At 44.2% G+C, this 16024-nt stretch overlaps 1 protein-coding gene across 7 annotated transcripts in view; it reads left to right on the top strand.

The window, feature by feature from the left end:
* The first annotated feature begins 6359 nt into the window (after positions 1 to 6359).
* Positions 6360 to 16024, top strand: part of CLOCK (clock circadian regulator) — a 76729-nt gene continuing 67064 nt past the window's right edge. For 3 of the 7 annotated variants that reach the window (XM_084856731.1, XM_084856742.1, XM_084856741.1), the window contains exon 1: positions 6360 to 7093. The gene's annotated coding sequence lies outside the window, so the exon portion shown is untranslated. The remainder of the gene's footprint in view (positions 7094 to 16024) is intronic. The other 4 variants (XM_084856734.1, XM_084856743.1, XM_084856739.1 and 1 more) reach the window with 2 other exon arrangements.

Below are 16024 nucleotides of genomic sequence, written 5' to 3' on the forward strand. Positions count from 1 at the left end.
ATTTGCGTTCCTTAGTTTTGGCTGTCTTAGTCTACGTAAATATTTATGTAGACTAAGACAAAGACAAGAAAGGGGAATGCAAATAGCGTAGCGGATGCTATTTGCGTTCCCCTTTATTTTCACCGTCTTACTCTATGTAAATATTTACGTAGACTAAGACGGTGAAAATAAGGGGGAACACAAATAGCGTCCGCTACGCTATTTGCATTCCCCCTTATTTTCACCGTCTTAGTCTACATAAATATTTACGTAGACTAAGGCCGCCAAAAATAAGGAACGCAAATGGAGGCGGCCGTAGCCACCGCCATTTGCGTACGCTTTTTTTTTTAACCCAGACATGATAGGCTACGTAGGTCTTTACGTAGCCTATCACAAATGCGGGGGGGAACAGACTGCAAATGGCGGTGGCGGTGGCAGCTGGTCGGAAGACCAGCCGCCACCGCCGCTGAAGCCGCCGCTGTCCGGAACATCCGCCCCAGGTAAGTCTCGTCCCGGGGGGATCCGCGGGGGGGGGGATCCATGGGGGGGTGGGGGGGTGGCAGGCCGTTCCGCCACGGAGTTCAGGGGGCCGAATGCACTGGCATTCGGCCTCACCGAGATCCGTGGCGGAATTCTCTGACATCCTTATCATGGAGAAAGCGAGAGAATTCCAGAGAAATGTCTATTTCTGCTTCATTGACTACGCTAAAGCCTTTGATTGTGTGGATCACAACAAACTCTGGCAAATTCTGAAAGAGATGGGGGTACCAGACCACCTTACCTGTCTCCTGAGAAACCTGTACGAGGGTCAAGAAGCAACAGTAAGAACCAGACATGGAACAACCGATTGGTTCAAAATTGGGAAAGGAGTACAACAAGGCTGCATATTGTCGCCCTGGGAGAATTATCAACAACCTCAGATACGCAGATGATACCACCCTAATGGCAGAAAGTGAAGAGGATCTAAAGAGCCTCTTGTTGAGGGTGAAAGAGGAGAGTGCAAAAGCTGGTTTGAAACTCAACATTAAAAAAATGAAGATCATGGCATCTGGCCCCATCACTTCCTTGCATATGGAAGGGGAAGAAATGGAAGCAGTGACAGATTTAATTTTCTTGGGCTCCAAGATCACCACAGACGGTGACTGTAGCCATGAAATTAAAAGACACTTGCTCCTTGGGAGGAAAGCTATGGCAAACCTAGACAGCATAGTAAGAAGCAGAGACATCACCTTGTAGACAAAGGTCCGTCTAATCAAAGCTATGGTTTTTCCAGTAGTAATGTATGGCTTGAGAGCTGGACTATAAGGAAGGCTGAGCACCGAAGAATTGATGCTTTTGAACTGTGGTGCTGGAGAAGACTCTTACGAGTCCCCTGGACTGCAAGGAGGTCAAATCAGTCAATCCTAAAGGAAATCAACCCTGAGTGCTCATTGGAAGGACAGATACTGAAGCTGAAGCTCAAATATTTTGGCCACCTAATGCAAAGAGAAAACTCTCTGGAAAAGACCCTGATGCTGGGAAAGACTGAGGGCAAAAGCAGAATGGGACGGCAGTGGATGAGATGGCTAGATAGCATCACTGATGCAATGAATATGGACTTGAGCATGCTCCGGGAGAGAGCGGAGGACAGGAAGGCCTGGCGTGCTATGGTCCATGAGGTCACAAAGAGTCGGATACGACTGAACGACTGAACAACAACAGGATACTGAGGCCTTGCCCAACCTAAGAGGAGCTGTAAACTTCTTGCATAAACTTTCTGGCCAGCCGCTGTGTTCTGATTGCCTTAATTTCTCCGTATTAGCACTTGCAAATTTCAGATCTCGCCTTGAAAATATTTTATGCTGATTTCTAACCTTCCTGTTTAAGCCAAATAGAAGTAAAAATAAAGTACTTAATGTCTTTTCAAGCTGTAAGACCCTGAAAACCCAATATTGTGTAAGCAAGCATGCCTACATGACCCTTTTGTCACCTTTGCTTAAGACCAACACCAAAATCCCCCTGGCTATCTTACTCACCTGAACCTGTGAAAGCCAGAAATATGCACCCAACTCCCATCTTTTCCACACATCAGGAAAGAAAGAGAATCCTATTGTCTTCTTTCTTCCTTTAATGTCTGACACCTAAAAATCCATTTTCCAACATCCATGAGTAATTTTGGAAGAAAGACTTGTTTTGTTTTATTCTGGTTACTACATCTTGAGAGAAAAAGGATAAAAACATCAACCCAAATTCATAAAACAGAGAGGGAGGGAGGAAAGAGGATTCCTTCCATCTTTTCTGCTCAGAAGAGCACCCCCCCTTTTCCTCCCTTCTTTCTCCCCTACTTTCCCAGAGAAGGAACTCAACAGAGCTTCTCATCACTTCACAAGTCAGCAGATAAGGAGAGGTAAATCTTTGCATCATCTTCTATTCTCATTCTCTCTTTTCCTCCCTTTCCCTAATATTCCACCCAATACCAAACTCCAAAACTCCTAGGCTTTAGCTCTTTCTCCATCCACTATCTCTCAAAAACCCTGCTTTTGCTCTCACCCCTCCTCCAAACTTTCTCACAACTCCCCCAAAGAGTCGGTTTCTCCCACATTCAAAATATCATGCTGAAAGTTCCTCCCCCGCCACTTTCTCTTCCTCCATGATCAGGCTACACATACAAATACACAGAGACACACACGATTTTCTATGCATCCCAGTGTACTTCACTATTGACTTTATATGCTTATCTTTAACCTTCTGAGTGTTAATGTATGATTCCAATTCCTCAAATGTATGTCTGGTTCTAATTCCTCCGATGAGTGATTTTAATTCATTTTAAATTCTTCTTTAATAAATCAAAGAATTGCTTTCAAAGACTTTGTTGTGGTCTCTGACTCTCAACTTTTGGGAGTATCAAGTTTTTCTAAGCACACAGAGTTCAATGCCAAAAGATCCCTCAGGTATGTTTGGCTTACATGTATGTGATATGCACGTCCATGCAAATTAAAGCATACTTTGTAACACAGGCCAGAATGCAGTTCTGTATGCCATAACCAGGCCCATGGAGCCTTGCTGTTCCTCTCCCAATTTGCCCTACACATCACCTGCTTGTGCAACTTGTAGTGCCCATGCCACAAATTGACCACCAGTGCTCCAAGCTCTCCCTTAACATTTATACAGCGGTGGAAAACTTGCCGCCCAGGGACCACATGTGATCCTTGGACTATTTTTATGTTAGTAGGGAGAGTCTGGAGGGAGAGGAGGAAGGGGGAAAAATCGGAAGAAAAGCTGAAACAGACAGAGTGATGGAAGGGGGGGCGGTACAAAAGTAATCAGTTCAGATCTCTAGCAAGAGTGATCTGTCCCTCCCTTGGTAGCCCAGTGGGTGAGGAGGCAGAAGGAAAGAGAAAGAAAAAAGCGGGTGGGCTCTGACCATCACCAACATGCAGCCTCCGACAGATTACTCCAGAAGAAAGGCAGCCCTCAAGAGAGAAAACAGGTTCCCCACTCCTAGTGTATTTCAGATGCTTCACATAGAGTATGTCAGCAAGTCTTACAACACCCCCACCAAGTAGGCCAGTATTATTCTTGCATGATAGATGGGAAACAGGCTGCTTAAGATCACTTAAGAACATAAGGGCCATGCTAAATCAGACCAAAGGTTCATCTGGTCCAGCATTCTCTTCACACAATGGTCAACCAGCTGTGTGTAGAAAACCAAGTAGGACATGAGTGCAATAGCACCCTCACAGCCATGTTCCCCAGCAACTGGTGCACATAGGCATGCTGCCTCTGATACTGGGTGTAGCATATAGCCATCAGGACTAGTAGCCATTGATAGCCTTATCCTCCATTAATTTGTCAAATCCCCTTTTAAAGCCATCCAGATAGATGGCCATCACTACATCCTATATAAAGAAGTACTTTCTTTTACCTGTCCTGAATCTCCCACCATCCACCTTCATGGGATCACAGGTTCTAGTCTCCCTAGAAAAATGTCTCCCTATCAACTTCTCCTCACCCTCATGCATAATTTTATGTATCTCTATCATGGGCCCCCCTTACTAGGGCTGTGCACCTCTTCGGATCTGAATTCTGAGCCGAAGTGGGTCAATCTGAATCGGTCCAGATCTGAAATGGGTCCCAAAGTGGTCCAAAGTAGTCTGAAGCAGGTCACTTCAGACCAATCTGGACACTCTGAATCCCCACTCGTACCCCCCCCCCCGGACATGCCCACTGAGCCATGCAAACCCCCTGCTCCTTACCAGACCTGTCACGAGTGCCCGCAGCCATCATCAGAGTTGCCATTTTCTTTTAAAATGGTGGCTCATCTTTTCTGAAAATCCAATCTTATGCAAATGGAGGCCGTAAATGGCCCACTACGCCTGTAATATTGCATACATGATGACCTTATGGCTGCCATTTGCATAAGATTTGATTTCCGGAAAAGATGAGTCACCATTTTAAAAGAAAATGGCAACTCCATTGAGGAGGGTGACGGCTGCAGGTATTTGTGATGGGTCCAGGTAAGGAGCAGGGGGCTTGTGGGCTGGGCGGTCCAATTCAGATGTCTGAATCTTGCTTCGGATCCAGCCTGAAACAGGTTGGATTGGGTGAATATTGGGCCGAGGCAGGTTGGGGCCAATTCAGAAGCTCGGAATCAGCCTCCAAAGCAGGTTGGGGTGGTGGTCTGTGCACAGCCCTACCTCTTACTCACCTTTTTTCTAAGCTAAACAATGTCAGATGTTGTAATCTTTCCTCATAGGGAAGTTGTTCCACCCCCTTGATCATTCTCGTTTCCCTTTTTTGCACTTTTCCTTACTCTACAATAAAAATTTTTAGGTGTGGTGACCGGAACCATACACAGTATTCCAAGTGTGGTTGTACCATAGATTTGTATAAGGGCATTATGATACCGGCAGTTTTATTTTCCTTTCCTTTCCCAGTTATGCCCTTTTCAAAGCGGCTGCACACTGGGTCAACATTTTCATTGAGCTTTCCACCACAACCCCAAGATCTCTTTCTTGGTTGGTCACCGCTAGCTCAGATCCCATCAGCATTCACATGAAGTTGAACTTAAGTTCAAAGTTACATGAGATTTGAACTAGAGATGTGGCCCACAGCTCTCAGTCTTATTCACCAGCTCAACCAGAACTTTTTTGTTGAACCTACATGAAGTAAATCCCATGGTTTTCATAATTACACAAAGTAAGACGTACTTGTTACATACAACAATACATAATACCTACAATACGTTATGTATTATATAGGTATGTATTGTTGCTACCATATTCCTTAGGACTCCTGCACCTGTTTGTAACTGGCAGAAGTTCAACTACTGAAGCTTGCAGTCATTGCAACTCTGCCAGGAAATGGTTCACCTATCAAATTTACGCTTGCCTTACACTTACAGTAATGGTACAGGGACATTAAGGGGTGGGGAAGAGGAACAGAAGATGGCATTCCTACTTCTGGTGTGCTTGAATCAGTACGGCTGCCTCCATCTGGTCCAGGCAGCGGTGGGCACAGCCCTAGTATTCAACGGTATTAGGCTACGTAAGAAAAAGCCTTTCAGAACCAGGCTTTGCATTTATTTGAGCTCTGCAGTGTACTAGGGCACATCTGCTTTCTTGCATTTCTTGGTGTTTGTGTTTTTTTACCTCACCTTGTGAAAATAAAAATTTAAAAATCGTCAGGCGATAGATATGTCTTTCCCTGCTGAAGTGACCGTTCAGTGCATCTGAGAAAACGGACTGTGAGCCGCAAAAGCTTACGCTACAATAACCTTGCTTAATCTTTAAAGGTGCCACGAAGCTCTGGGTGCGTGTGTGTGTTTTTAACACCGGGCAAGACACAGAGCGTATTATTCGGTAACCGAGGGCTCCTGCTAAACATCAAGCTTCCAAAAGAGTACCCGCGTCAGTCTGCTGCACCAGGAGCCCTTGCAGCACCTTAAAAGGTTCACAACGCGCCCCCTAAGTCCGTTTACGCAGTTGGAAGCCCCACTGAGTCGCCCAGGAAGCCGTGCTTGCTTTGCAGCGGTCCTGACAAAGACCCAAGGGCTAAACTAGTCCCCGGACACGGTGATACCCCCACTCTGGTGCTGGGGACGCGACACCCCAAGTTTGAACCCCCTCACAGCGACTCAGCACGCTCTCGCCGGCTAAGTCAACCCCCCTCCCGCAGCAACGAGGGGAGAAGCGCCCAGCAGGGCTCACGCCAGCCCCGGAGGAATCTCCGCCTTTTGGCGCCCCCAGCCCTCCCTTCCCGCCCATCTATCGAAGCCCCTCCCTCGCCGCCTTTCTCACGCGAGGTAATCTGAGGTCATGAAACCAGAGCGAGAGCCATTCCTTTCTACGCATGCGCAACGCACCCCGCCAAAGGGGACTACGGCGCACGCGCAGAACAGACCCTCTCCCTGGTGGCTCTTGACGGAGAAGGGGAATCACCATCAGCTCCATCTGTGTGTGTGTGTGTGTTGTAGTATGAGACCAGTGCGCATGCTTAGTAGCGACCAGGGAAACACAGGGGCCTTGCCGGCTGAGGCTCAGCAGTTGCTATCACTGCAGCTTGTCCTTTAGCATAGGCGCACGCGCAGCACGGTGAGGCTTCTCCGGGCTTGGCGGCGGCGGCTGTTTTGCCGGTAAGCGCGAGGGCGGCGCATGCGCGAAAGTAAAGGGTCCCTAGGCCTGGAGGCGGCTGCCGTCGCTACGACTGCTGCCTCTGGCGCGGGGGCGAATCCTCTGTGTGGTGGTGGGCGGCGGCTAAAGGCTGAGGAAGAGCGCGGGACAGGCGAAGCACAGTAAGGGCCCCTGGGCGCGCTCGCGGGTGGTTGCCGCCGCCGCGAGGGGCTGACGGAGTCCCGGGCGGGGGGTCCTCCCGGAGTGGGTTGCTGAGGTAAACTTTGACAGCGGCGCGACGGCGGGTTGGCGCAGATCTATGATCTCAGCACCCCCCCTCCCGGTAGAAGGCCTCGTGTGACCCGCTGCTGGGCGCCAATCGGGCCCTCTGCGGGGAGCCCTTCCCTCCACTGCCGGGCCACTCCCGCTCTCGCCGCTCAGACACCATTGCAAGGCGGAGAGAGGACAGCCGGGGTTTCGTAACAGAGACCAAAGGCGGCGGTGGCCTTCCCGTTCCCGGCGCGGTAGGTGGCTGGGTGGCGGCTGCTGCGCCCATTCCGCTTTCCCAGTTGTGGCGTCCCCGTTTACATGAGCACGCCGGGAGTGCGTGGTGTTGTGTGGTGTATCCCGGATGCTCCGCTTTTTTAAAAACAGCAACCGGTGCTGTTTTGTCCCTGCCAGAAGTAAAGCGTGTGGTGTGCTGGGGTTTCCCTTCCCCGTCCTCCAAATCAAATCGCTTTTCTTCTTTATGGTAGCTCTTCAGCGGCCTTCAACCTTATTTGAATACTGACGATGCAGGCGGGGAGGGGTTTCCTCGCCTTTCTGGAGCCGCTTGTTTATGAGTGCATCTAGGGCATTAGATCAACTTGAAGTGCACACATCCCTTCATTTATTTACCTATAAATAAATGCCTGCCCTCTTGCCTGCCCTCTTTTTAGCACGAGGGAGGAAAAACATTAATCTGTCAAGCCACCTGCAAGGCTGCCAGTTTTACATGGTACGGAAGTCAGTAATATAATCTGAGCTTTTGTTGTGACTGGATAGTTCCCTATCTGGCCTAATCTCTGCTTTAGGCTTTAGGGTTTCCAATTTTGTATAAAGTAGAAAATCAGTATAGAATAACTTCTTACTATTTCAGCATGCTTCTCCTTTTCATAGATTAGATGCAAGAAAGTCTGCCAACCCTAAGCAAACTTCATTTTAAGTAAATCTTGTTGAATTCAGTAAGACTTCTTATATTTAGGTTCAAACCAGTATACTGTAAAGAAAGAGGGGGGCGGAGGGCAGGCTATCTTTTGCTCCAACTGGTAACATGTGTAAACACCCTTTGAATGAAGGCCTCCATAATTGAGAGGACAAATCATCATATAACTTCATATACAGTGTCTTTTAAGTGATTCTACTTGCTTTAAGTGTGTACATAATTTTTTTTTGTAGTGTTGGATCTTCAGTTATAGCTTTCAGTATAATTACAAGTGTCTGCTTACAGAGAATAGGATAGAGCTTAAATAAACCTTGAAGTTGACAATTCAGTCAATTGACAATTTAATACTTACTTGTCAAACTCTCAGGTGAAACTGCCTCACTTTGATATGAAGTCATATGGGTTAGCAACACTTTTTGTGTATTTTTTAATGTACCAATATTGCTATTTGGTGTAATATATTGCTTATATTTATTATATCCACATCCTACTTTTCTGCCAGAAAGCTCAGATCAGCTTACATGTACTTCCCAGTAGTCTCCCAGCCGGGCACTGATCAGGTCCACAGCAGCTTAGTTTCAACAATGATAAAGCATCAAATGCTTCATGACCAACCACTGGACTCCAAAGGCTGTTTCCGTATCTTAGCATTCAAAACAGAACATCTTTTGTTTCATCAAAGACAAGGAAAACCTTTGCTTTCCAGTGTCTAGCCCTTTGAGTTTTAGGACACAAAATTTTGCATGATTGCAAGGCAGCCTACAAAGGGGTGCAAGTCAGAATAAGAGCACAGATACACCACTCTTTCCAGCTAGGATAGCTGTTCAGTGGGTCTGATGTCATCACTCCTCTTCCTCATACTGTGTTCATTAATTTGCCTTTACTTTTGCTACCCAGAATATTTTGATCTTATCTACAAACTTGGCTAGAATATAATATGGTATGTTATGTATAAGGGCGTAATCCTATGCATGTTTAAACAGAAAAAAACTCCTACAACTCCCAGCATGCCCCAGCCAGCTTGGGAATTATAGGACTTTTTTCTGTTTAAACATGCATAGGATTGCATGCTCGGTTGCTGTTATGAGATTGTATAACACTTTCATAGTACTGCAATATTTACTCTGTAAATGTAATAAATACAGCATTGAGAAAGGATTCACACAAATAAAAAGTTGCAGTGTCAATTTACATATTTCCCTAGAATGTTGTTGTAGAACATCCTTGAAATACCAGAATACTGGCTTGCTTATTCTGAGGTACACGTGGCATGCTACCTTATTCTGAGCTAGTATGCCAAGTGTTTACTAGTTCAGATATTTGATGGTTATACAATACTTTCTCAAGCCTCAAACTAAATAACAGTTGCACTGAGAACTGCAAACACTGTACTGTTATTTTTTATTTCTACTACATGCAGTCTGCAGTATATGAAGACTGCACACCTGGCTGTCTTTTTGTAGCCTTAAATACTGTGGTATTATATTTCCTTCTCTTCCAGATTAGAATCCAAAGCTCCAGATTAGAATCCAAAGCTGTGGAAGGGATACCCAGAGATGTGAAGGCTTGGGGAAAAATCCAGAAAAAATGAGAGGGTGATTTTTTTTTTTAACTGCTTTCCATTTTTTCAAGGGATTTTTGGAAAATTTGAGGGGGAAATTTTTTTCCTGCCCTTTATTTAAGGTTCCACATCTTTAGGAATACCTCCTCTCCCCTCAGCATCACTCTCAGCAGAGGAAGCCAGGTGGGCTGGTGCCCAGGCTGAACTATGATAAGAACCACAGCCTGCTCTCTCTTCCTGGTTGGTGTATTTCCACATCAGTGCTGTATGAGATTACAGTACAGTGCAGGTTGACAAAATAGGCAGGAGAATAGCAGGCTTGCCATAGCCTCAATGAGCCCTTCTATTTACTCCTAGGGTAATTTTGAAGGTATATCTAATATAGCACTCCATATATGCAAGATGAAATATCCTGATCTGCAGAAGACACAATATGTAAAGCAGCTTCCATATGTATATCAATAAGATATCATTTTGTATCACTCTGAAAAACAGAAGTGAAAGGCATGTTTTCCTGCTTTTCAACTCTCAGATGCTTTCTTGAGGTTGATCATTTCAAATGGGGGGAGGGGGAAGTATCTGTGCTTGTGGAAAGTTCAAAGCTGGATTTGAGTCATCATGTATCTTTGCCAGTGTATCCTAAACAAGTTGAAATGCAGAAAAAACACAGAGAGAGGATTGGAGGAGAGTGGAAAAACTAATTAGCAGATGGCTGTGGTTAAAAGTTTGAGCATGCCCATGACAGCCTTCCACATAAATCCATAAAGTTTCCTTGGTTTCAAGCTTATTGTTGGCCTTTACCATGTAAAGTTGCCTTGCAGTACCGGGTGGATTCATAGTAGGGCTTCTCCTCTACATCTCTGCGGGGCTAACCGCATTTTAGAAATTTAAGGCACAATCCCATGCATGCTTAGACAGAAAAAAGTGGCTGGCTGGGCATGCTGGGAGTTGTAGGACTTTTTTCTGTCTAAACATGCATAGGTTTGCATCCTTACAGGGGCAGGCAGGTTGCCACAATCAGATGCTTAGTAAGATGTACTAATCCCTTTTGTGTGCTGGAGCCTGGAGTGTTCGCTTCTTTTCAGGGTCCCTTGTTTCCTTCGTCACCTCAATTAGTCTAGTGTCACTCATTGCTGTTGCCTGTTACTGTTTCTAAATCAGGCTTGTTTACTGCCTGTATCCCCTCTTCTACTCCTATCTGCACCTGTAGCAAGGGGTTCAGCACATGGCAATAGATTATGTAGAGTGCTTTTTCTTGTCACAGTGATGTTGAGCCTGCTTTTTCACACACACAGGGTTCTTTCAGGTGTTTTTAAAACTATAGCCAGAGTGGCAGCTACCTTCAATACGCTATGCATATTTTCTCAGCTGTCAGCTCAGTTTCTACCCATATTCTCCCGCACACACACTGGAACTCACTAGATTTGCTTCAGTTGGCCCCCTCAGAATTCACACAGGCTCATGCCAGATTGCAGCAATTATTACATGCATTAGAGAGCTTTCAATGTACAGAACATACTTGGCAATCCTCATTAGCAAGTATAAGCGATGAATTTTCTTCTAAGTCTCCAGAAAAGATTGATTACCATAATGACATTCTCATTCTCCTGTATAATTAAAGAATTTGGGTTGGGTCCAGATTTAGGTGTGTGCAATAGGGAGGAAGTAAACTTGCCCTCCCTCTCCTCCGCACTGCAGCTCCTCCATCTCCTTGAAAATGCTACTCAGAGGGTCAGAGACCCCGCTGAATGGGGAGGGGCGTGGCATGGGCTGGACAGGGCGGGGGGATCTCCCGAAATCAGGTAGAGGCATCTTCTGTAAGCGGAGCTCTGCTCCTCTGTGTAACATTTTTGCGAGGATGGAGGGGTGCCATGGGGAGGAGGGGGTGGGGAAATTTGCTTCCATAAGCCCAATTGTACATACCTAAACCTGGATCCAGCCCGTTTGTATTTTAAAAAATTCAAACTTGGACTAAGTAAAGAGAGAACTTTGTTTATGTTCTTATGGGATAAATGCTAAAGTTCCCACTGCAGTAGGATTAAGTACACTTACAGTGCAAACTTATACCTATATACTCAAAAGGACATCCCACTGAGTTCAGTGGAAGTTACTCCCAAGTAAGTGGGTATAGAATTGCAGTGTTAAGAGCCTGCTGAAACTTCTGTTTAAGTTTCTGAGTTCTCCCAGTGCTTACATTCAGACTTTTATCCTGATAAAAACAAAAACAAAGCTTGCATTGGTTTCTTCATTGATGCAGTATCACTTGCCTGTAATAGGTTGTATGTAAATAAGGTTTACTCAGAGATGTGTGTATTTCACTCATGACTGCTGGATCCAGAGACTTCTTTCTGGTTTCTGTTTTTTCATTAGTTGTCCAAAAAGCAATTTATGTGACTTAAGTAAAATATGAAAATATATACAATAATGAAAATAAACATTTTAATGAAATGATTTCTTTGCTGAAATAAGATAACTTGATAGAGAAAACAATCTAATTGTAATGATGGTGAAGACCACCCATCACAATTTGGAATTTGCTGGGTCTTTTGAAGGCTTTTTGTAGAAATCTTAGAAAAAACTCAAGCTTTCCCTGAGCATTCTTTGAAAAGACTTAGAAAGATCTGCCCAAGGGAAGCTCCTCCTCTGTTGGTAGCCTTCAAGTCTGCCAGTTTCCTTCCTCTTACCTCTTTCCCTAACAGAAGTTGTAGGGAGGGGGGAAGTGGAGGGAAAACAGCAGCTGTGAGGGCTTGCAAAAGTTGAAGACTCACCAAAATTTCAGCTCTCTGTATTGGAACCTTTCGAGCATGCTCAATCCTCTATTGTCTTTGGGAACTGTAGTTTTTTATTCCTCCTAGTTAATGAGTGAGGAATGTTTAAAAAAATTAAAACAAAACGATACCTCCCAGAATCAGCAAAGCAAGATCCAAAGTCATCATTGAAGAGTGAGGCTGCTTAAAAATAGACTCCTTGCTTAACTCTAGGAACTGTAGGTGTTTTTTTTTTTTTAAAAATCCTGGTCAGTGAGTCAGGAGGAATAAAAAACAACACCCACACTTCCAAGAATTCACATCAGTAGGAACAGCTTAGAATGTATGAACAGCTTACAAGAAGCCTTTCAGCTTTACCCTTGGTTGTGATGTTTTCATCTCTTTTTTGCAACTTGATAAGTTTATAGAAGTGTATGAGAGTGAGAGAAAACTGACAGAACTGGTGCAGAGCCATTATGAGCAAAAGTGAAATGTGGGTAGGATGGAAGTAGGACTGGGCATGTAATGGCTTTGGGATTTCTGGACGTAGTTTCTGACCCACCCACTTCTGAATTCTTCTCATTCCTAACCAGTAGTAGCATTTTGAGAACTAAACCTACTAGTAAACACAAGTAGAAAAGATGGTGGTTGTATAGATTGCATGCTGGTAGATGACGACTGGTGCTGTAGCCTTTCTTTTCATGTTTTGAAATACAAGGGAGAAAATAAGAATTTATGCATCATCAGAATCTTGTTTCTATGGGAGCAGGAGTTTCAGTTCTTCATTTTTTATCCCTTCTGTCTATGTGTGTCATTCCCATTCCTCTGTTACATATAGTTTTTTTAAGCCTGATTGAAATATACCTAAATATAGGAAATTTACCACAACCTGTCTCTTCTGTTCTGTTGTTGAAAGCAGCAACAAAACTTAACAGTTTACATTCCCCAGTCCTAAGTGGCAGGTGTGTTTGTATATGTATGCAAAAAACACACAGATATATATTAACCTCTCTGAATTTGTAATGATGTGGATACTTATTTGGGGATAAGCCCAATCAAACACAGTGGGACTACTTTTGAGTGAATACAGTCAGGGCCAGAAATATTGGAACAAGGATAACTGTTTTGGCAGTTGGCCTCTGTACACCACCACATTGAAGTTGAAAGGAAACACACTCAGATGGGAGCAAAGTCAGGACTTTCAGCTGTAATTCAAGGGGTTTGACAAAAGTGGGGCACTAACCATTCAGGAAGAATAGCCAGTGGCATACACACACACCCATCGTTGGTGGCTCATAAGTAATGGAACAAACAACATTATTTCAAACTTAAGGATCACCTTTAATACCTGGATGAAAATCCTTTGCAGTCAATGACTGCCTGAAGTCTGGAACCCATGGACATGACCAAATGCTGACTTCCCTCCCTCGAGATGCTTTGCCAGGCCTTTACTGCAGCTGCCTTCAGCTGCTACTTGTTTTTGGTCTTTCTGCCTTCAGTCTTGTCTTCAGTAAGTGAAAAGCATGCTCTATTGGGTGGAGATCAGGTGACTGACTTGGTCATTGCAGAACATCTCACTTCTTTGCCTTGAGAAACTCTTGGGTAGCTTTTGCTGTATGTTTTGGGTCATTATCCATCTGCAATATGAAGCGGCGTCCTATCAGTTTGGCAGCATTCAGCTGAATCTGAGCAGAAAGTATAGCCCTATACACTTCAGAATTCATCCTGCCGCTTTTATCAGCAGTCAGGTCATCACTAAACACCAGTGACCTGGTTCCATTGGCAGCCATACATGCCCATGCCATAACACTGCCTCCACCATGTTTGACAGATGATGTGGTATGCTTTGGATCATGATCTGTTCCTTTCCTTCTCCATACTTTTCTCTTCCCATCATTCTGGTACAAGTTAATCTTGGTTTCATCGGTCCAAAGAATCTTATTCCAGACCTAGGCAGGCTTTTTTAGGTGTTTGCTGGCAAAGGCTAATCTGGCCTGTCTGTTCTTGAGCATTACCGGTGGTTTGCACCTTGTTGTGAAGCCTCTGTATTTACATTCATACAGCCACCTCTTGACTGTAGATGTTGACAATGACATGCCTCCCACCTCAAGACCGTTCTTGACCTAGCTAGAGGTTGTGAAAGAGTTCCTCTTCACCATGAGCAGAATTCTGCGGTCATCCACTTTTGTTGTCTTCCATGGTCTTCCAGGCCTTTTGCTGTTGCTGAGCTTGCCAGTTAATTCCTTCTTTTTCAGGAAGTTCCAAACTGTTGTGTTGGCCACTCCCACTGTTTTTGCTATCTCTCTGATGGGTGTATTTTGTTTCCTAAGTCTAATAATGGCCTCCTTCACTCGCATGGATACCTCTTTGGACCTCATGTTGGGAGTTCCAGTGAATAGCTACCAAATGCAAATATAATACTCAGAACCATCTCCAGGCCTTTTATCTGCTTGATTGGTCATGGGGTACCCAGGAAACGGGCCACACCTGGCCATGCAGCTGCCTGTCAGCCATTCGTTCCATTACTTATGAGCCACCAATGATGGGTGTGTGTGTATGCCACTGGCTGTCCTTCCTGAATGGTTAGCGCCCCACTTTTGTCAAACCCCTTGAATTACAGCTGAAAGTCCTGACTTCGCTCCCATCTGGGTGTGTTTCCTTTCAACTTCACTGTGGTGGTGTACAGAGGCCAACTGCCAAAACAGTTATCCTTGTTCCAATATTTCTGGCCCTGACTGTGCATAGGGATTGACTCTTAGCAGTGCAATCCTATACATGTCTACTCAAAAATAACCCCCATTGGGTTCTGTGGTACTTACTCTCATGTAAATGTGTATAGGATTACAGTCTCAATCTCAAGTTTTCTCTTGTCATGTGGAAATGTGGAGTATGTATGACAAACAGGATTGCAGTTAACTAAGAAGAGGTTAGTTAATTGCAATCCTGTGCAAGTTCCTAAAATCTTTATCAACTAGGCATTGAGGCATTGCCATCCTTTAAAAAAAAATCAGTTGAGAACATACACAATATGAATGAATTATTTATTACGGTCACAGACCAATAAGGACGTACACAATATGTTGTTACAGCTTCAGTAAGTTTAAGGGAAGTGGGGGCTAGCACTGTCGCAGTCCTCTTAATCTGACTGGAAAACAGGAGGGATGGAAGAGATAGGTAAGTTTATGTAATCTGGGAAGGTGGTTCTGGTGTTGGTTGGATGTTATTCTGGATGTAAAGCTATTATTAAAAAGATTGAGGATGGTACTTTGGATTGCCATACAGCCATGGCTTGGTTGCTACGGCCAGCATTGATCACTACCCACGCAAAGTGGCAACCAGCATGAGCAATAAGATTGCCTAACAATCTAAGATTAAGTCCTTTGTGAAAGTTTAACATGCACAATAGAGAGCAAGTCATTACATGAATCATAGGAGAGCCTATTAAAGATGTTTGAATTATGAATACAGATTTAAAAATTACTCCCTCTGGTTTCAACTATCTCAGTATAACAACTTGAATAGTTAGGATTAGTCCTGGTCTTGGGTTATCCAAAACAAATATTATTATATATGCAAATAGTTGACATGTTGGTGACAAAGTGGTTAACATTGCAATTATGTCTATTAGTTATTTTTCAGACACTATCCTTTAGCTGAATATTTTTAAATAGTCGTGCTTAATAGGACTTGAAACAGGTTTTAAACTTTTTAAAGTTCAATAAAAATGTACCAAGAGCCAGGCTTTTCAGTATAATGATCTAACATTTCATCTAGAATCGAAAAATTATCAATACATCTTATACTGTTAACTTTAGAGGCCCCGTGCAGACATAATGTTGCTGATCTTTTAAGAGTGGGTAGAAGTAGACACTGGGCTTAGACACTTCCTCTGCTATGCAAAATACCTTCTCTCTTCCAAGCCTTAGCCTTGCTTTAGTATTTA

Source organism: Heloderma suspectum, chromosome 5 (genome assembly GCF_057233095.1).
Source record: "Heloderma suspectum isolate Gila_16-S chromosome 5, 16-S_ref, whole genome shotgun sequence".
NCBI lineage: Eukaryota > Metazoa > Chordata > Lepidosauria > Squamata > Helodermatidae > Heloderma > Heloderma suspectum.